Source organism: Pectinophora gossypiella, chromosome 19, assembly GCF_024362695.1.
Source record: "Pectinophora gossypiella chromosome 19, ilPecGoss1.1, whole genome shotgun sequence".
Classification (NCBI taxonomy): domain Eukaryota; kingdom Metazoa; phylum Arthropoda; class Insecta; order Lepidoptera; family Gelechiidae; genus Pectinophora; species Pectinophora gossypiella.
Window position 1 is genome coordinate 8,866,158 of NC_065422.1, and position 20,236 is coordinate 8,886,393.

Below are 20,236 nucleotides of genomic sequence, written 5' to 3' on the forward strand. Positions count from 1 at the left end.
TACACGTATACAGGGTGTTAGTGACATCGTAACGAAAATTTTGAGGGGTGATTGAGGCCATGATTCTGAGTTGATATCAAGTGGAATTTTTCGTCGCAAAAGTATGGAACTGAAAATAAAAAAAAAAAACACAAAAAAATTATGAATATTCAGATTGAAAATTCCACTTGATATCAACTCAGAATCATGGTCTGAACCATCCCCCTCAGTATTCGTTACGATGTCATTAACACCCATATCTACTAGTATGGCTACTGTATGAAGTTGTACCGGGTGTAAGTGACATCGTAACGAATACTGAGAGGGATGATTCAGCTGATTATTCTGAGTTAATATCAAGTGGAATTTTCTATCGCAAAAGTATAGAATTGAAAATAATTCAAAAAAACTAAAAAATATCATGAATTTTGCGACGAAAAATTCCACTTGATATTAACTCAGAATCATGGTCTGAATCATCCCCCTGAGTATTCGTTACGATGTCACTAACACCCTGTATATGTGTACCTATAAGATAGGTACATGAGGGGAATCGTGGTCGTATGCCGTTCCAAGCAATCTCTTAGGACATATATTAGATTGTGACACCTCATTTGTTAAATTATGACAGGTGGTAACAGACGTGCATACACACATACATACATAGCGGTCCAACACATAACCCTCCTTTTCGCTTCGCCGCAGACGGGTAAAAATTAATTGGGTGGGCAAAGCAAAGACAGCTAGTGTTGATGTGTTGGTATACTCATAAGATGTAACTTTCATGAACCTTATGGAAGAAGTAGTTTAGAGTATCTACTTGCGCCTATGCTCATAGACTTTTAAACTAAAAATAAAACAAATGGTCAATTTTTATATAACTGAATTATAACAATTTATTTTAATAAGTTAAACACCGCGCAGTGATTCAAAATAAATTACTTAGTCTACAATAAATTAACAATTTTCAATACAATAAATAACGTGCAATTTTACGCATAATGAGAAAACGCACTACTGAAGTCAGTGGCGCCAACATTACGAATAAAATGCGCCAAAATGTGAACTGTCAAAAGTTGGAATGTTTGCTGTCTCTCTGGAGTCAATTACATGTAATATTGGCGCTAGTGATAAATTCAAGCAGTGCGCTATATCCTCCGAACATTTCACATCCTATAGATCAAAAATCAGTCGGTTTTCACATGCCCACTAGCTTTGGACTTGGTGATCATTCTTCTCAGGACGGAGTAGCAGATCCAAAATATCAGATACAGGTTCGAGTCAGTGGATATGATCATGTATGTGGCTAGGAGTGCTAGGATGATGCCTAGGCCGTTGAAGAGGAGTTGAACGGTGGTGGAGCATCGAGGCTTTCTACATGGACAGTCCAGGGGGCAAGTGGGTGTTGGAGTCTTCTCTGACTTCTGCATCTCATTCTGGGGCTGAGGAAGAGTTTCTGTTGGAAAAAAAAAATGATGGGAAACTTTAGGTTTTAAAGTTATCACGTGGAGAAAAGAAATGGTATTTCTTTTCAACTTAAGTAGGTATTATTTATATGGTTTAGAATCTTAGCATGTCATAATACTTAGTCATGAACGTAAGAATCATAAGTTGGTAAAATTGATATTTTTTTTATTTTGGAGACATTTCTAGATGAATATATATGCCTGCTATTTCAAATTGAGCAAAACTTTACGACACACCGCGCAGGCTATGAAATATAAGTAGGCGTTTTGAATAACATAAAAACTATAACTCCTTTTATTTATTATTTGGACATATTAGATCGATATACTTAGTTAAAGTTATAGGAATAAATAGATAAACATAGAAAACAGATTAGAATTAATGTAGTAAAATCTACACTAATATACAAAGAAGTAATTTGTAAACGTCACATGTTTACAAATTACCTCTTCCTTTTAATACAAATTCCATAGTAATTTCGTGTTTTGACGTTTAGTAAAAAGAAACTGATTTGACTAGTAAATAATTCACATTTTTATTATAATAATACAAGTTGTCACATAATCAGAAACATACGTAAATTCGTTCGTTCGTTCGTATTTGTAAACTAAATATGATAGAAGTAAATAGGTAATCTTTGGAACTACTGAACCGATTTTGAAAATCTGTTACTAAGTAGAAAGCTGCAATAGTCCTTTCCTATTGGCTGTATTTGTTAACTGGCGTAATTAATACAAAAAACGAAACTTAGTAATTATTACTTAAGTAAATAAAATCTTACCAACTACAGTTTGGCACATTTTTGCAAGAAGCACCTGTGTTCCTAGGGATTGCGGATAAGAATGATATGATAACATAATTGTTAACTTTTTAAATATCATCGCGACAGTGGATGAAGGCTGTTTGTGAAAGAGCCAGGAAGTCTTCCGGTAGACCACCAGCCGCGACCGTGCGGAACGAGCGGTTGCCGGTCTTCGTTTTCCGGAAAAAAAATGCGTCACGTTGATAGTTTTGTGAACTAGCTTAGATGCGATTTTTACTTCATCATCATCTTATTAGGTACCTTTTGTACCTGCTAGTATACTCTGGTGGACTAGGTGGTGACTTTGACGTGACTAAATGACAGTGACTATTTGGACGGAGCGCTGAGGACTCTCCATCGGTCATAATCATCATCTTCCTATGGAATATCAGAGATATTAACATGAACTAGTGGTCTCGCCATTATAAAGAAAGAAAGAAAGAAAGAAAGAAACATTTATTACTTCCGGACACCACAGACACAGACAGACAGGTACATTACATTCAACACAGGAAACCACACGGAAATCAATACACAGAAAAAAAAAGAAAAACACAAAACAAAAAGAAAACTAAGATCAAAAATCATGACGCTAATAAATAAAATGGGGAGCGTTGAGGAATTTCACCCGGTCAAAGACAGATATACATTTCCGGGAATTATCTATCATTGAAAAATCCGTGATAGGATAATTCGGAACGTGTCTTAAATCGTAGCGTCTCGGGTTTCAATTCCGCCTCGGGCTCTCATCATCCCCCTAGCATTATCCCGTTTTTTACAGTGTCCGCTTACCTAATCTGAAGATACGACAGGTCCGGTTTTTTACAGAAGCGACTGCCTGTCTGATCGTCCAACCTGCGAAGGGAAAAACAGCCCAATACATAGGTCATATATCTCCGGAAATGCATTTCTCGGTAATGTGGGTTTCATCACGATGTTTTCCTTCACCGCTGAGCACGTGATAATCATTTATGATCCAAACATGAATTCGAAAACAAATTGGTCAATCATTGATTTAGGCCTGTGCTGGATTCGAACCTGCGACCTCAAAGTGAGAGGCAAGCGTTCTACCAACTGGGCTACCACGGCTCATTCCGGGTCTGGCTCTAAACCATTGAATTCGACTTAATGAGTTTGAATTATATTTGGATTATAAATGATTGATATCACGTGCTTTTCAGGGTTTGTGGCCGGTTACGGGCATTAAGCTTGCTCCCTATTACACGGGACCTAAACATTGTTGGCGAGGAGTGAGTGTATTATACAGTGTTAGTGACATCGTAACGATAACTTTGAGGGATGATTCAGATCATGATTCTGAGTTGCTATCAAGTGAAATTTTCTGTCGCAAAAGTAAGGAGCTGAAGTTATTTAAAAAATCGCTTAAGTACATGAATTTTCCGACAGCAAGTTCCACTTGATATCAACTCAGAATCATGGTCTAGGGTGAATATCAAAATGTGCCAAGTTTGGCGGCGAACTTTCATATTAGGTACCTATGTTTTCATGAAAAATTGAGGTAACTTGTTCCTCGTAGCTAGAACTATCATTTTTCATGTCGGAACCCAATTTTTCACGAAAACATAATATGAAAGTTCGCCACCAAACTTGGCACATTTTGATATTCACCCTCTACATACCTAAGTCAATTTAAAAAAAAACAGGAGTAGTCAATTTAAAGTGTACTTGTGTCATATTGTCCGCTCCGGCTCGTTCCTGGTCCAAAGGCTGGCCATTGCCATTCAACGCGGTAATGCTTTGCTCCGGGAACAGTGAGGGGCGGGTTATTTAATTACTAGTTTTTAAGTTTGTTTTTGTGACGTATTGTTATATTAATATTGTGAATTGATAAGTACAAATATAAGCATTACTGATTGATAGATTGAATGAAATATTTATAACTCTATCCAACAATGAAAGCATTGAATCTTTCATTAACATGATAAACGAACTTAAACTTGTTTACTTTTTGTTGGGGTCTAAAAAGGCCAAGTTGAAGCAATTCATCAAAAGTAATATGGCGGGCCATTAGTTCATGTCATCTCTGATATTCCCTTATGTATTTACAATCTGACTGCAGTTTTAGAAGGTACTGGATAGGTAGTAAATGGGTGAATATTAACATTTCCAGTTTGGTGGCGAAATTTCATATTATTTTTTCGTGAAAAATTGGGTTCCGACATGAAAAAGATCCAAAAGGATCCTCGGTCCCCAAGATTTTTTTTTTGATATTTGATATTCACCCATATATGTATGTAGCAATTATTTAGCTTCGGTCCGCCGTCATGTCCGGTCCCGCCATCTTCACGTCACGATAGCGGGACCGCAGTTTAACATGTATACTTATCTTTTGAATGAGAGAGAACTATGTTTTTAGTGTAGGTACCAAATATACGTTAGACGTACTAGTATCTCAAGAGATCTCGTGTATTTTTCGGGATCAATCCCGGAACCTAATATGACCAGATCCCATTCGAGATTGACGGGATTGTGCGAATCTCTTTGAGTTATACTTTTTGTTTTGATTGTGCTGATTTCTAAAGAAAACTTAATTATTTAGTTAAGTACTTAGTAATATTAAAGAAAAAAAGTGTTTGTTTTCTTTAAAAAAAAAATCGTTTTAATTAACTTCACTATCACAAACAAGCAGTTTTCATCGTTTTCAGCCATCCTAACTTTACATTTTTTTATGAAATAGACGAGATCCCGAAAATTTCGGGATGGATATTTCCAATCCCATGGGATCTCGAATTTGCGATCTTGAGTCGGGATTGCATTCCCTATGAATGCCACGTCACGACAAAAAAAAGAAGTATTTATATTTCTCATAAGTAAACATAATTCGTTACACTGTCCTTACAAATGTAAAAACGTTAACATAATAGAACTTGTTGAACCTTGCGCTAGTTGGATTTATTCAGTTTTTGTGGTAAACAGTTGTAGGTATAAAACATTATCAGAGTTTAACTGAATTGTAGTCGCTGTCAGCTGCTCTACTAGAATCAACATGCCTTCTCCCTGCGAACCCTGCAAAGGTAAGTCACTTCATTATTATCGAGACACTTCGCAAAATCATCGCTTGGTGTAATAGTGACCCCGATTCCTGCAGACACCTCCTAATTTTATTTTAAGTCTCCTCAATGATGGTTGTTTTGTATCTATTTGACTGAGGGGAGGTATGTGACCAGCAGTGCGAGCCTAACCTCACAATCCCTCCCACCACCTCGCCCCATTTACACTAACATCTGTATACTTACTTGTGTTTAGAATCGTGCAAGGAGGGATCTTGTGAAGACGCCTGCGCATGTAAAGACAACGGCGGTTGCAACTCATCTACTGCAGGTACTTAATTATATAACTAGTACATATCATAGTTTACATACACACCCTGTAATCCAGAAGGGGTAGGCAGAGGTGTATATTCACCCACACTGGCCAGCTATGTTTAATCGGAGGCGAGCCTAAGTTATGTTAGTATAAGTTTAATCATGACACTTAATCTTAACTTGCAGGAGGTTGCTGTTAACAGCCAGTAGTGATAGTGAAGTCATAGAACATAAGATCGATTAGTAAGGCCAATGGACGGCGCACCGCGACCGCACATGCGCCGACGCTCACTGTGCGCACGCGTCAGTGACGCGCTAGAAAACTGCTTCCCTGTCGCCTTCTCCGTCGTCTTCTTCATCACCATTGTGCTCTTCTACTGCCTAATATAATAATATAACATAAACAAGCTCATAACAATATCCCAATTGGGGTAAAGATGAAGTAAGTACCGTATCGCCATCTGTAATGGTCGAGCCAACTGTGTTAGTGAAAACTGCAATAATATGATAATTATAAAGTATTAAAATGTAGTCTGGTTTTTTTTATTTCCTACTAGTGCCTCGACCCGGCTTCGCCTGGGCACTATCAGTTTTCTCCACAAAATAGGTCTTGCCTATTATGCGATTTTCGGTCACTAGGACAGTAATCAGCATTGCAATTTCGTCTTGTCAACTTACTACTTTATGACCCCCAGTTTGGTTACAACATTGCAGGGTGATCTGTCGGAAAGTCAAGTAATCTGATTCGTACTACGAAAGGCACGTTAAACCGTCGGTCCTGTAGGCTCTGCACGGTAACCGCGCCGCGCGCGGCGCGAATTATATCGAGGCCTTCGGCCAATGGCCGTTTGACGTCCATCTACGTAGATAGCATTCGTATTGTTTATTGGTCGAAGGGCTCGATATAATTCGCGGCGCGTTTGGCGCGATTGTCATGCAGACCCGGCTGTACTGTTTACTTAAGTAAAATAATCATGTCATCCTTAGGCAGTTAAATAATACAAAACCCTGACACCAGGGTTGATAAAGTCGATTATTGGTGTCTTCCAGGGATTTTCCAGACTACGTTTACCAAAATCAATAAAATAACCACAGATTACGTTATTACGATAATATAATAATATATAAGTATAGGATTTACTGATATATAGGATATACTATATAATGTATAATGGATATGACAAATCTACCCAACCATACAGAGACATACTAAAAAGTGCCCGGCATCAACTGACATTTCCAATGAGAATCGGCTTCAGACGCAGACTTCGATTTCTTAGCCGGTACCGATTTAGTGTCAAAAGTACTGAAATCATTCGTTCAATCGGCTTGCCGGACTTCTTGTGACGTCACGAATCGAGGATCGCCATCTTGGCTGCTTACGCGGTACGACAGAATCAAATCGATGTTCGATTTGCTCCAATCTGAATCGGCTTCGTCTTAGCCGGTAGCCCCCAGGTTATAACAGGAAAAGGACTTTCAGTCAGCCACACGGTAGGTACTAATATATTGTAGCCTAAGGTCTGACCAGGCTAGTTTTCATATATGAATTATATTATAGCCTTCGCAAGTTCTAAACCGACAAGAAATGTCGGTTCTAATTTTATTATTCCTAAAATTTGGATTGCTGATAGAAACTAGCCATCGAACATAATAATTCCTATATAAATACTGGCCAAGTCGGACCTTAGGTAATATATTATCTTAAGTTATAAGAAAAAAATATATGTTGTGTTATTATAAATTTTCAGGACTGACCATTGAACTTGGCACCCATTTAGATCTCACTTCTTTTGTCGTTGAAGTCAACAACCAAGACGTAGGTATATCATAATATGTGCGAGGATCTTTTCCAATAAGATTGGCTATTAAGCCACATGCGAGCACATGAACGTCGGAGTTGAAGCAGTCGCCGTAGCCGAAATCGGCTGGATCGCATCATCATCATATCATAATATTGAACTTGTGCCTATTACACTACTACTATTATTTTGTACTTGTGCTTGTGCCTATTGTGCTTGTTTTTATTCGTATGTTTATGTCCTTTGTATACGTCGTTGTGCAATAAAGTATTATTGATTGATTGACTGAACTTGGTTCTCATTTCACATTTATGTTTTTGATTGGATCTAACGTTAAAAAACGTTTTCATGTCACGCAACATATTTTAAATCATAAAACATAATTTGTAACAAGGTACAAATTTTTAATAGACTTTTATAACAACTGTTATTTATTTACTTACCCAAGGAAATCGAACAAAAAATAAATAGGAAGTGTCTGCAGGAATCAGGGCCAATTGCGGAATAGAAGAAAAAGGTTGGAATGGCTCATTCAAAAGAATTATTCATTTTGTATGAGAACCGCTGTCACCGCTTTTAACCCCGCTCTCTTTCACTACTCCTCCTGCAAACAGATAACTACGATAGCTCTACTGCTTCTAAAATTCCACAGCCACTTTACCGGCAATGTATATTTTGTGTGATAGGGAATTTGATCATTACTTTTAAGTGATTTGATCATTATTTTTTGATCATTACTCGTAAGATAGGTACTGCATACAAACGTATATTTTTTTATAAATAGATGATCATATTAAATAAATAAATAAATTAAGTTTATTAGACGTGACTTATCACGTCCTCCTCCTTAGAGGGATCTGCTTGCATGATTGTCGATATTTGTTTTTTTTGCCTTGCAGGTTAATAATACACAAGACGACCTTTTAATATAAGTACTATCGCGTCGTTCCGTGTGTCGTAAAGTTTGCGTATTAATGGAGTTTTTTTTTTCAAAAGTCAAAGTCAAAAGATTTATTGCAATTGTACAGTACAAAAAATGATGTCATAGTTACATTATAAACACGACGACGACGAGTTGACGTGACTTATTGTAGATTTGCCACAGATGGCATTAACTACTTGGCCGGACAAAACCTGAACAAAACAACAAATAAAGTACTTAATTCTTAATTCAAATTTTATACACGATAAATGTAATAATTGATGGACATGGAAATTAGCATTTGTTTGTATTTGGAAAAACGATGATTGTCGATGGACATTAAGAAAGATGCACTTTTTTTGACGTGACTTTTGTAGATTTGCCGCAGATGGCATTAACTACTTGACCGGAAGATGAATGGAGTGCAAAGTTGAAGTATGAACTAGTGCTTATACTTGTATGACTCACTGGTCCTTCCACTGTCTTTCTTCTATTCTGTTGTGATTTTGTACACTCCCATTAAAACAAGTATATATAAGTACATAGATATATAAATGATCCCATTTATGTACGTACGGTCACGAGCATTAACATGTATACACTTTGGTACCATGTCACATTAACTTTTTTGACAAATTGAACTGTAAGTCTCACTAAATGTCAAATATGTTAGTGCGACAGAGTCCTAAAGTGGGTACATCATATTGCTCATGACTAGTTATTACGTTATTACGATTTATAGTAGGGTAGCTAAGTATGTATTGTGATATTAATATCTTTTGCCTCGACTTATTCGTACTTTTAGGACTCAGATTAACAACTGTTGTTTTTTGTATCTTAGCACTGAATAAGTAAATGAAATCCAAAGAATTGATGGGCACCACTTTTTTAATTCATGCTTATATAACAATGAAACAAATTTTATTCTACGTCCGAGATCGGTCAGCAGGCGAAGATATGATAAGCTTGAGTGGCGACGATCTGATGATTAGCAGCAACCACCTGAAAAAATGCAGATATTTATTATTGGAAACACCGAATTTGTTAAGATACCCGATATCTCCCTATTTATCATTAACACTTTCAAAGACAGAACGTCTAATGACGTTCCGATTCCAAGATGTCATACTACCTATTATGAACCATCTACTGCTCTACTGGTACAATGCCAATGCTTTTTTGATGAATTGCTTTAATGTGGCCTTCTTAGACCCCATGTATTGTGACAGATGATAAGCCTATCGCCCTTATAACAGCCCATCTTGTTAGCAAGGACATAAGCCCTCTCGGTTTTTATCCCCATGTTGTTTATTTTACCATGAAGTAAACAAGTGAACTGTGAGTGGAGATAAGATAAGAGATGGAGATATTCACCAGGCTTGGTGGAGCAGTCGGAGCAGTCAGCTTCGCAGGAGCAGTTGTCCTTGCAGTTGGCGTCATCTTTGCACGAGTCTGGAAGAAAGAAAGAAAAAATAGGATGAAGATGCCATTAATTATACCCGGTTCAAACAATAATTGTAAGTCACATACTTGCGAAAATGCATTTCTCTGGAATGTGGGTTTCCTCGCGATGTTTTGCCTTCACCGCTGAGCACGTGATAATCATTTATGATCCAAACATAAATTCGAAAACAAATTCTCAAAGTAACTAGGGCTACCACGGCTCTTCTTGCTAATTCTTGCTACTTACTATTTTTTTACTTAGTTAATTCATCATCATCACCAGCCCATTAACGTCCCCACTGCTGGGGCACGGGCCTTCCCTATGGATGGATAGGGAGATCGGGCCTTAAACCATCACGCGGGCCCAGTGCGGATTGATGATTATTAACGACTGCTAATGCAGCCGGGACCAACGGCTTAACGTGCCTTCCGAAGCACGGAGGAGCACGAGATGAAAACTTTTTTTGTGGTCACCCATCCTATAACCGGCCTTTGCGAAAGTTGCTTAACTTCAACAATCGCAGACCGAGCGCGTTAACCGCTGCGCCACCGAGCTCCTCATTTAGTTAATTATTGTGTTATAAATATACTTTAAGTTAAGTACTACTAGAGACTTATGCATGCAGACAAACTGTTTAGACAGTTTTGCAGAAATACTTAATAATAACTTTCAAACACTTCATCACATTTCTTTTCAGTTATTTAGTCGAGAGTGAGAATGGAAAGTGAAAATTATCTTCAACTTGTATGAGTTTGTAAACGCAACTTACCTTTGCAGGGTTCACAGGGTGCAGGCATTTTGGATCCTCAGTAGCTGAACTCCTTAAGGCTGAAGCTGAAGTGGTGTCAAGAGACTACATCGTTCAACAGTTTGGTTACGTTTATATACAGTATTGGTGGTATAAAAACAAGAAGTGCAAGGTTGACTGTGGACCTCGAAGTTTTTGTGTATGTTTAAGATGGATTGAGTTTTTTAAAGAGTACCTGGTTAGTATCGAGTGGTGAATCATCAGCTTTCACTGCTACTCATTGGCTTTAAACTTCAGTGGTGAAGAATATTATTGCGCGAAATGGCAGTCCGTTGAGTTCAGAGTACGCGTGACTTAGAATATTTCCTATGACAAACCTGTCACTTAGAATCTTTGTTCTCTCTTGTTTTAGATATCGTAATCTCGAACCCCGCAGACCATTTCCAACGAATACATAATTGTCAAATAAAATAAGAAACCATACGAAGAAAACGAACGTTTAACGTTGGACGTTTTTTTGACGAAGTTTATGTGGATTTCATTGACTGATTTTAATTACATTTTTGACGAAGCCCGTGGTGGACGCCTAGTCTTATTGTATTTTTTTCTAAAAATAAATAAATAAACAATACGAAAAAATATTTAAATATTAAATCCGACACAGTTGGATCATACTTTGACAATGTTGCGCCTCATTACACCCTTTGTAGTAATTTGACGTCATTCAAGTTTTTCCTCTATTTTTTTTTCTTCTTGAACCTTGTTGAGGCAGGCAGCGGTGCATTGGACGTAGTTGCATTAAGACTTTGATGTTCTTGAGACGGTTTATCAGACTCCTAACTATACTTAACAATAGTTTGCCTAAATAATTACTGTTGGTGTGTGTTACAATGGTAGTTTTTGAAAGGAAAAGTGGTAAGTGAAAATATAGGTATATTGGTGATGTTTAAATTAAAGTAATTAATTACTTTACCATAAAAAGCTACTGCTACTTTGAGGCTGCAGTCTCCGTAAAAATGAGTCATGGCAAGTTTTTGGCGATAATTATTTTCCTTTTAAACACAAATGTTTGACCACCGTTTATTGTGCATGAAGACAGCATGATATAAATATTAGACGTGTATTTTTGTAAAGTAACATTTAGCTCGTTTATGTAAGATAAATCAAGCGTTGAATATAGCTCTCTTGCACCCAAGACAGTTTCGAGTCAATTCTCATCACGAATTTAAGGGCCACGCTCTTGTCAGTGTAGCATTTTCCATGCTACTTTTTAGCGATAAATAGGGCAATAGTTTCCCTCTTGCCTCTTGAGTCATTTCTGGATCAAGATTTTTACCCGACTGCACAATGTGACCAACGTGATGAGCTTAGGTACCTTTTGGGTGTATGTTCAAATATTAATTTCTTATTAACTTTATTCTGTTACACGGAGCTCACTTAGCCCATAATAACGTTTCTCTGTATGCATTAGGCTTTTTTAATTTCATAGAGCAGTTATGGTGAAGGAAAAATTGCGGCACGATGGGTCGGGATAGAGTCCCGTAGAAATTTAAAACAATTGACGGTCAGAAGGAAATGCCAGTATGTGCAGAGTTTGTACTCTGCTACAAAAAGAGATGAGTAGTGATGTGCTCCATACAATGTACCAGTAGTGGTACATTTATGCATATGAAATGCTACTGTTTTGAAGTGAATCAGCGGAAACAGTTGACCCCGGAAGTACTTGATGAATAAACAAACTTTGAACCGAATAATAAAACAAAGTTATGGAACAATGAAAATAAATTACCGTGTAATATTCAAATTATGTAGGTCGTATCGTCCATGCAATTGATTATTTTCGCAAACTCTACAATAGCTCTTTTTTAACATGATTTATTGTAGATTTGCCTCAAATGGCATCAAATACCTGGCCGGACAAATGGGGAGCGCTGAGGGCTCTCACCCGGTACAATAAACAGGTAGTTACATAAAACTGTAGTAAACTTACGCTATTATAAATTGTTTTCATGCAAAAAGCAACGGAAGCCCCGTGGTTCCTTCGAAATGAAAATCTGCAGGTTCGCGCCCAAATGGGCGTCAAAATCCACGTCAAAAACATCCTATTTATTGTTTTCTTTTACAGATTTAAAGCCGGATATCGTGTGTAAAGGAGAGTGTGCACGCGGTTGTGATTGTCAAGTTAATAATTTGGATAGTAAGTATAATTCTTCCTCTGTTCTTGATACTTTATATTTTATTTTATAAGAGGGCTTCTTTTTAACATATCATCAAGCCTCTATCTGTATGAAGGCAGAGGTGTTTAGCACATCCACTCCGTGCCAGCTGTTGCAGACAACCTATCTTCGTAGAGAATTAGATAAAATTGCAGTGGCCATCCATGAGCCAACCTGTCGCCCAGGATCCACCCATGTGTACAACACTGTGGCGGGCCTAACTAGACGACCAGCTAGTTCCACCCACATGTAACAGATGGCGCCACATTCAATAATGCAGTTGTGAAACGCGATATAGAAGTTTACGTAAGCGAGACGCATATATACAACTTAACACTAACATAACACCGTTGGATCGTCGATCCCTAAGTCACACTACCAACTTGTGACCAACGGAGACCTGGTGTCTTTACAAGGGAGACATCAGACGTCTTGATATCTTTCACACTAAATGTCTTAGGAGGTCCTACGAGAAACGAAAGTAGCTGGAATGGAGTATTTTTCAATGAAAGGTCAACTTCGCTGGTGTGGACAAGCAAGTTTTTGCTTTGGCAACCGAGCTACTACTCTGCGCTTAGCTCAGATAAACGCAAACCGGGAGGTCTTGAAACGTCATCTGAGTGCTATTGGCACGTCTAGTGAATCGAGAAGCTTGTCAATCAGACATCGGCCTGGCGATCTGCTATCAAATCGGGATTAGAAAACTTTGAACGAGCCCGTCTTGAAGATCTTGACGCCAAACGCCAGATCCGAAAAACTCGACCCAAGCCCTCCTACCACTACACTTATAACTCAAGTGGGACTCTCTATTGTGCTTCTTGCAACAGGACTTTCAAAACCAAATTTGGTTTTGCTAGTCATGCTTGCATGGGCAAGAGCCCAGGCCAACACTAGCTAAGGGTGTCGCCGTCGACGGATACGTCTGGAAGGACATCATCATCATCATCATTACTATGCTCTGTTCGGTACCCTGAAAATACGCCAACTATATTGTTTCTGGTCAACGTAGCCTGGAAAATCTGCTCTTGACCTTGCCTTAGTATCGTACCTATTGAAGTGTTTATGATTTAACAGCAGTATTTATTGAAGCTAAGCCACTTCTTTAGATCTAGGTATGAAGTAAAATAAACAAAATATTAATACAGAAATAAGCAACAAAATCATTATTACAGAAGTAAGGTACAAAATCTAGAAAAAGGTACAAAATGGGTCATATCTCCTAAACCGTAAATAATCGCTGAACATACGTGGGGGTGTTTCTGGTAGCCAATAATCCCCTCTATTTAATTTTTCATCTTGAACGTGAACCTCTGGGCCACCCTGTATATTTACGTAATAGCGTTCAAATAGACAAAGGGTATTTAAGGTAATATTTATTTACACAACCGACCGAACCGATCGACCGATGGACCGATATCTCTGAAGGTCGCTTGAAATCTTTCGATGAGGATCGGTCACTGTGGCGAGCCTTGGGGGAGGCCTAAGTCCAGCAGTGTACGATCTCCAGCTGATGATGATGATGATGATGATAATGACCCAAGGTGTTTAAACTTACCTTTCAAAGCAACACTTATTAATACGTAATTATGTGAAATTTGACTTGAAACAAATAACTCAATATTTATGTAATATTATATAATAATTTGACGGAAAGGGTTACTAATGAAGAAGTGCTAGTGAAAACGGAAAGGAGACAAATGTTGAGAGTTGTTGAGGCAAGATAAATTTATTAAAACATTATACAAGAGACGGGAAGATAGAAGGAAAGAGAGGAAGGAAGACCAAAAAGAGCTTACATGGAACAAATTAAACAGAAGACGAATGTCTCTTATAAGGAAGGCATAGAAATAGACAGGAGGGGGTGAGGTCGACGCCTGATACGAATCGGTGCGGGGCGGGGAGATACCATTCTATACGTATTTTTTCTTTATTCTATATACTCACTCAATACAAAAGGCTAGAAGCATCATGTTATAATTACAATTTATTTTTGTTTCAGGAACGTGTATGCAGTAAGTAAATACAGGCCGGCCAACTGCTTAAGCGCGTTGAAGACATATGGCGGCATAAATTACGTAATAAATAAAACTATTTATTAGAACAAGTATATTTAATGTCAAATTCAAAACAACAGGTCGAAAATACATAACAGCATCAGAAAATAACATCATAACATTTATATTGCAATAAACATAGATGAAGTAAACACGCGTATTAATTTATTAAAAAACAACATTACATATAGGTAAGCAATATAATGACATATTATTGTTATTTTTTAACCAATAAGTATCTACTATGCCTATATTATTTATACTTAGAGGAAAACGGAGCAAAAATGAATACAATATAGGCTGTTTACCTGTGTAAGTACTTAGGAATAGAACAGTAACATTATAGGCTAGGAATAATAACAATATATTGTTTCGTACCTCTAATGTTTTGGTGTAGAAACAATTTATTACAGTCAGTAAGGTATATATTGCCTCATGTGTCCAACATTACTCGATTGCCTAGAGACCATAAACTAACAAAGACTACTCAGGCGTTTGAATCACTCTGCTCAATACATACCTATGACAAATACAATTGTAAGTATATTCGTGTACTTGCTGACATTTTTACGACGTTTTTAACTGAATCGCAAGGTTCAAAGTATGTTTTTTTAACGTGACTTACTTATTATATTTGTCTCGGATGCGACTCGGTACTTGGCAAAACAAATAGGGGGCGCTGAAGGATCTATCTAGCCCGGGATCACAGTTGCAACAAGCTTTTTTATTTTTGAAAACGAGTATGATGAAAGAAACCTAATTTAAACAAAACAATGGTGCCGATTCGGGCAACCAGTAAATTAATTTTAACATAATTTGACAGGAATAAAACTAGCTCTATCTCTTTCTTGCACTTATTGTAAGTGAAAGACGACACTAGTTTAAGAGCTGTCAAACTAAAATTGGGTTAAGTTTGTGTGCGCCCTATAGCACAGAAACAGCCGCGCGGCGCGAATTATATCGACGGCTTTGACCAATAGTTGTTCGACGTTTATCTACGTAGATAGCATTCGCTGCGTCTATTGGTAGAAACACTCGATGTAATTCGCGCTGTGCGCGGCGTGGTTAGCGTGCAGAGCCTACGGTAGTTTCTAGTTATATTTTGGAGTAATGTTGGAGTGTTAAGGTCTACTTCTTGGTGGTAGAAGCAGGCTTGTCGGAGGCAGGCCGCTTGCAGGCGCAGGTGCACGACGCATCGCACTTACAAGACGAGCAGCACTGGCTACCCGTGCATTTGCAGTCTGTGAAAATGAAATAAAATAACCTGAAAATTTGCATGGAGAAGTTAAGCGCTCGATGGTGTAACGGTTAACACGCTCGTCCTGGCTTGGCTGTGCCACAGGCTCGAACCCCGTCTTTTGTTTTCTTTGCTTCTTTTCTCTTTGTTCATCCATTTTTGTTTTGAAGACATTGGTTTAAATTGTAGCTACTGTAGGCCAAGATTTCTAGACACATAGTTAAACAATGCGCTGTGGACTTTCAAAGGACATTCAATCTTACTTTAAGAGTGTTTATCACTAGTTTTAATTTAAAATATGACTTTACAAGTTGAAAGATGGAATGAATATTCTTTGGGGATACCTAAAGTCTCTGACTACCTCGTACATGGATGAGCTCGGTGGCGCAGCGGTAAACGCGCTCGGTCTGCGATTGTTGAAGTTAAGCAACTTTCTCAAAGGCCACAAAAAAAAAGTTTTCATCTTGAGCTCCTCCGTGCTTCGGAAGGCACGTTAAGCCGTTGGTCCCGGCTGCATTAGCAGTCATTAATAACCACCAATCCGCACTGGGCCCGCGTGGTGGTTTAAGGCCCGATCTCCCTATCCATCCATAGAGAAGGCCCGTGCCCCAGCAGTGGGGACGTTAATGGGCTGGCGATGATGATGATGACCTCGTACATAGCCTACGTTTATACAGGGTGTTAGTGACATCGTAACGAATACTGAGGGGAATGATTCGGACCATGATTCTTAGTTTAATATAAAGTGTATTTTTCTGTCGTCTGAATCATCCCTCAAAATTTTCGTTACGCTGTCACTAACACCCTGTATACACCAATGTTATGATCTACATATTTTCTATCTGGCGTAGCGTTCGAGTCCCAGTTGCGTCAAGTTAAGAAACGAACGATTTTCTCCACTACACTACTGGGGTATATCCATTTAGATTTAGTCGAGAACGATGTAGTTGGCTGTATATGAGTACTCTAACACTAATCAAAACAATGTACTAATTCGCATAATACGTACCTATTCGGTAATTCTTTAGGAATTGTTATAGTAAGTCAAGGTTCGATACGTTCGCCGGCCAAAACATGCGCGAAATTCGAGTATTGTTACCAGAGAATGTTGTTAAACTGAACATTATCGCTATCGACTACGACCACGAGCTAGGATCTACCTATTGAAATTTTTAAACATACCTATCTACTTGATAAAGAAAGAAAGAAAGTATTTATTATTAGAGGACGCCGCAGTAACAATACAAACTCAATAGGAAAAAAAAAACATACACAAAATCACAGAAACGTAAAAGGAACAGAAAAATAATAATAAAATACAAAATATTGCTCGTAACAGTCATATGTCAAATATTGGTTGTCAGTCATAAGTAAGTATATTTAATTATTTTCCTGTAATTACGAGAAACGAGGTTAAAAGCAATATAACATAAGTCAGCAGTGGTAAATAAACACTGGTCCATGTCCATCCTTTTGAATGTAGTAATGTGCCAATTTTCATCTAAATCAGTCCAGTGGTTTAGGTATGGGAAAATTCATTTATTCCCGATGGAACAATTGCAAGTCTAGCACTCAAAAATTCTGGCCTATTCCCGTTGGTAAGTACGGAGGGGTTAATAAAGACACATCGAATCTAAACATCTAAAAAAGCAATATTGCAATTTGACATTTGCGCGTATAAAAGCAAGTGCGCAATGCACACAAATGTCAATAAGCAATATTGCTTTTTAGATGAATTGCTTCTATGTGGCCTTTGTGAAAACCTCGTAACTAAGCTACTTTTTGAAAAAAAAACACAATCTGAGTGTAATATTAACAAAAAAAAATCAATAAGTAAGTATATTCGATCTCGTTAATTGTAAAACTCAGATACATAAGTCCCATTAACTGAACAACAACAAACTTCTTGTTCCCGCGCAGCATTTTGAACTGTGCTTTCCCGACGACCCGATTACTCTAGCCACAGAGGCGGCCGATCAACTCGCGACATTTCCCTCACCCAGCACTTATCGCTATCGACCCCCTAGGGTCGATTAATTCTTTCAAATATTTTTCCTCTCAGACGACGCCCTGAGCCGAGGTTCGCGCCCAACTAGGCACCCTCAGGCATGTTGTCTTAAATTTTGTACCGGGTGAGCTCAGCGCTCCCCATTTGTCCGGCCAAGTAGCTAATGTCATAGGCAAATCTACAATAAGTCACGTCAAAAAAATAAAAATAAACTGTGCGCTGGTTATATTAGCCAGTTTCTAATTTTATTACCCGCCTGCACCAGAAGGAGGATTATTATTTAGAAGAGAAAAATAAACACAGACTACTCACTATCACCGCAGCCTCCACAAGGCATCTTGTAATTCAAATATTTGTTTCAGCAAGTTACGCAACAGTGCAGTGTGATGCAGTATGCGCTTGTATCGCGAATGCTCGCTACGGACAACCACAGCTCTTTAACTAGTCGTGACACAACCACTTCATTGACGATAACTAACTATAATAGACTGGCTATATTAATGTTGTTGTGTACAGTAAGTACATGAAGTGTGTTCCAATACTGTTGTGGGTGTTCCAGAACATTCTTTTAGGGCTAGATTTGATGTATGTTTATTTTACTTTTGTAATCATACATAAACTCACGCCCGTATTTCCCAAAGGGGTGCGCAGAACTACAAATAATCAAGAAACTATTTGCAGCCACTTTTGATACATAGTTCTAAGGTGGGTAATGATAAACCGTATGATGATAGGAGATCAGCCTATCGCTCTTACAGATGATCCATCATGTTCGACAGGACGCTGTCCCTTTGTCGCCTTTTACGGCATGCACGGGAAGATAGGCAGCTGAACGCTTTGTTTTTTCTTTACTCCCAGTCCATCAGAGGAGTAATCAATGTAATCATATTCATATTTTTATTGGTAATGTACATTACACGTCATTCAGGTAGATTTGTTTTTGACGTGACTTATTGTAGATTTGCCGCAGGCATTAACTACTTGGCCGGACAAATGGGGAGCGCTGAGGGCGAACCCGGTATTCATTCAGGTAGAGATCATAAAGGGGAAAATAGCAATAGGGTGTATACTTACAATAGAGCTAAGTAAAATTATTAACATTACAATTAAATTTCAATTCAATGAATTTAGTCTTGCTTCTATGCTGTTCTGGAAGCAAACGAAACACGATCAGCTTCTCTTCCCGGGCATGTCTTAAAATCCGACAGAAGATTGTGTCCTTTCTAACATAATGGACAAATGGGAAGCCCTGAGAACTCTCACCCGATACAAAATTTAAGGGTACCCAGTCGGGTGCAAACTTCGGCTCAGGGCGCTTTCTGAGAGGATTATATTTGAGAGAATTAATCGATCGACCCTAGTGGGCCGATAGCGATAAACGCTGAATGAGGGAAATCGTCCTCCACACCGGCGGGGTCGGTATCGGGATCCTAAAGTATTTGTAATTAAAAACAAGGACGCCAGATTTATTGAGGTTGGTCATCTCTACACACCGTAATTTTTAAAAATATGATCACTAGAGTCCCTTTCCGAACGCAATAACGACCTGAATTTGCCTTCTTCGCCTATAGGTTAACCATTGCGTATACAAACCTACACACCGAATTGACCACTCAAATGTAATCTTCAATGTACAATGCAACTGAAAAGTATCGCATTTGTATTGAATTGATAACTGCTTGTTGCATTTGATTGGTTTGCACTTGAAACAAGACAAATACTTTGTTGTTGCTATGACGTTCACTTAATAGAATGATTAAGTACTTAAAGGTGGACTTTGGCAGTTTTAAATACTTACATAAGATAGTAACATCATCTTCACGTAGTAACATCGGTTTCACAGGGTCCGCTTACTTTACCTGAAAATTTGATGGGTCTAATCATAGATTTACTACTACCGTAGATTAAACATCAGTGCTCAAAAAGTGGGACGCAAAGTTACTGTTAATATAGCGACGTTGACAGTACTTTACCTTAGTGCGCGATTAGGCGCCGAACTGGCTACACGGGGAAGAGCGTAGCGAGCGCAAAAAAAGAAGAATGGAACATATTTCTAATAATTAATGACAATGTGTATGTTGTCATAGTATAAACATTTTAATTTTCGCAATAAAACCCACCAAAATTATTATTTTAGTTTAAAATAAGTACTTACATGAAAACAAGTACTCCCGGTCAATCCGAGTCGCAGTATAACCCGAACGCGTTACGAAGCGCCATGCGCTAATATA

General features: G+C 38.2%; 3 long non-coding RNA genes across 3 annotated transcripts; 1 reads left to right on the plus strand and 2 right to left on the minus strand.

Moving 5' to 3' along the window:
• The first annotated feature begins 5,215 nt into the window (after positions 1-5,215).
• Positions 5,216-6,025, plus strand: LOC126375764 (uncharacterized). The gene is made up of 3 exons (XR_007567650.1): positions 5,216-5,283; positions 5,516-5,590; positions 5,761-6,025. It is a non-coding gene; the product is annotated as an uncharacterized LOC126375764 (long non-coding RNA).
• A 3,143-nt stretch (positions 6,026-9,168) lies between these two features.
• Positions 9,169-10,575, minus strand: LOC126375757 (uncharacterized). The gene is made up of 3 exons (XR_007567643.1): positions 10,512-10,575; positions 9,673-9,750; positions 9,169-9,300 (listed from the first exon to the last, which is right to left on the minus strand). It is a non-coding gene; the product is annotated as an uncharacterized LOC126375757 (long non-coding RNA).
• Positions 10,576-14,797: 4,222 nt separating this feature from the next.
• On the minus strand, positions 14,798-18,496 carry LOC126375748 (uncharacterized). The gene is made up of 2 exons (XR_007567634.1): positions 18,318-18,496; positions 14,798-16,001 (listed from the first exon to the last, which is right to left on the minus strand). It is a non-coding gene; the product is annotated as an uncharacterized LOC126375748 (long non-coding RNA).
• Between the last annotated feature and the right edge of the window lie 1,740 nt (positions 18,497-20,236).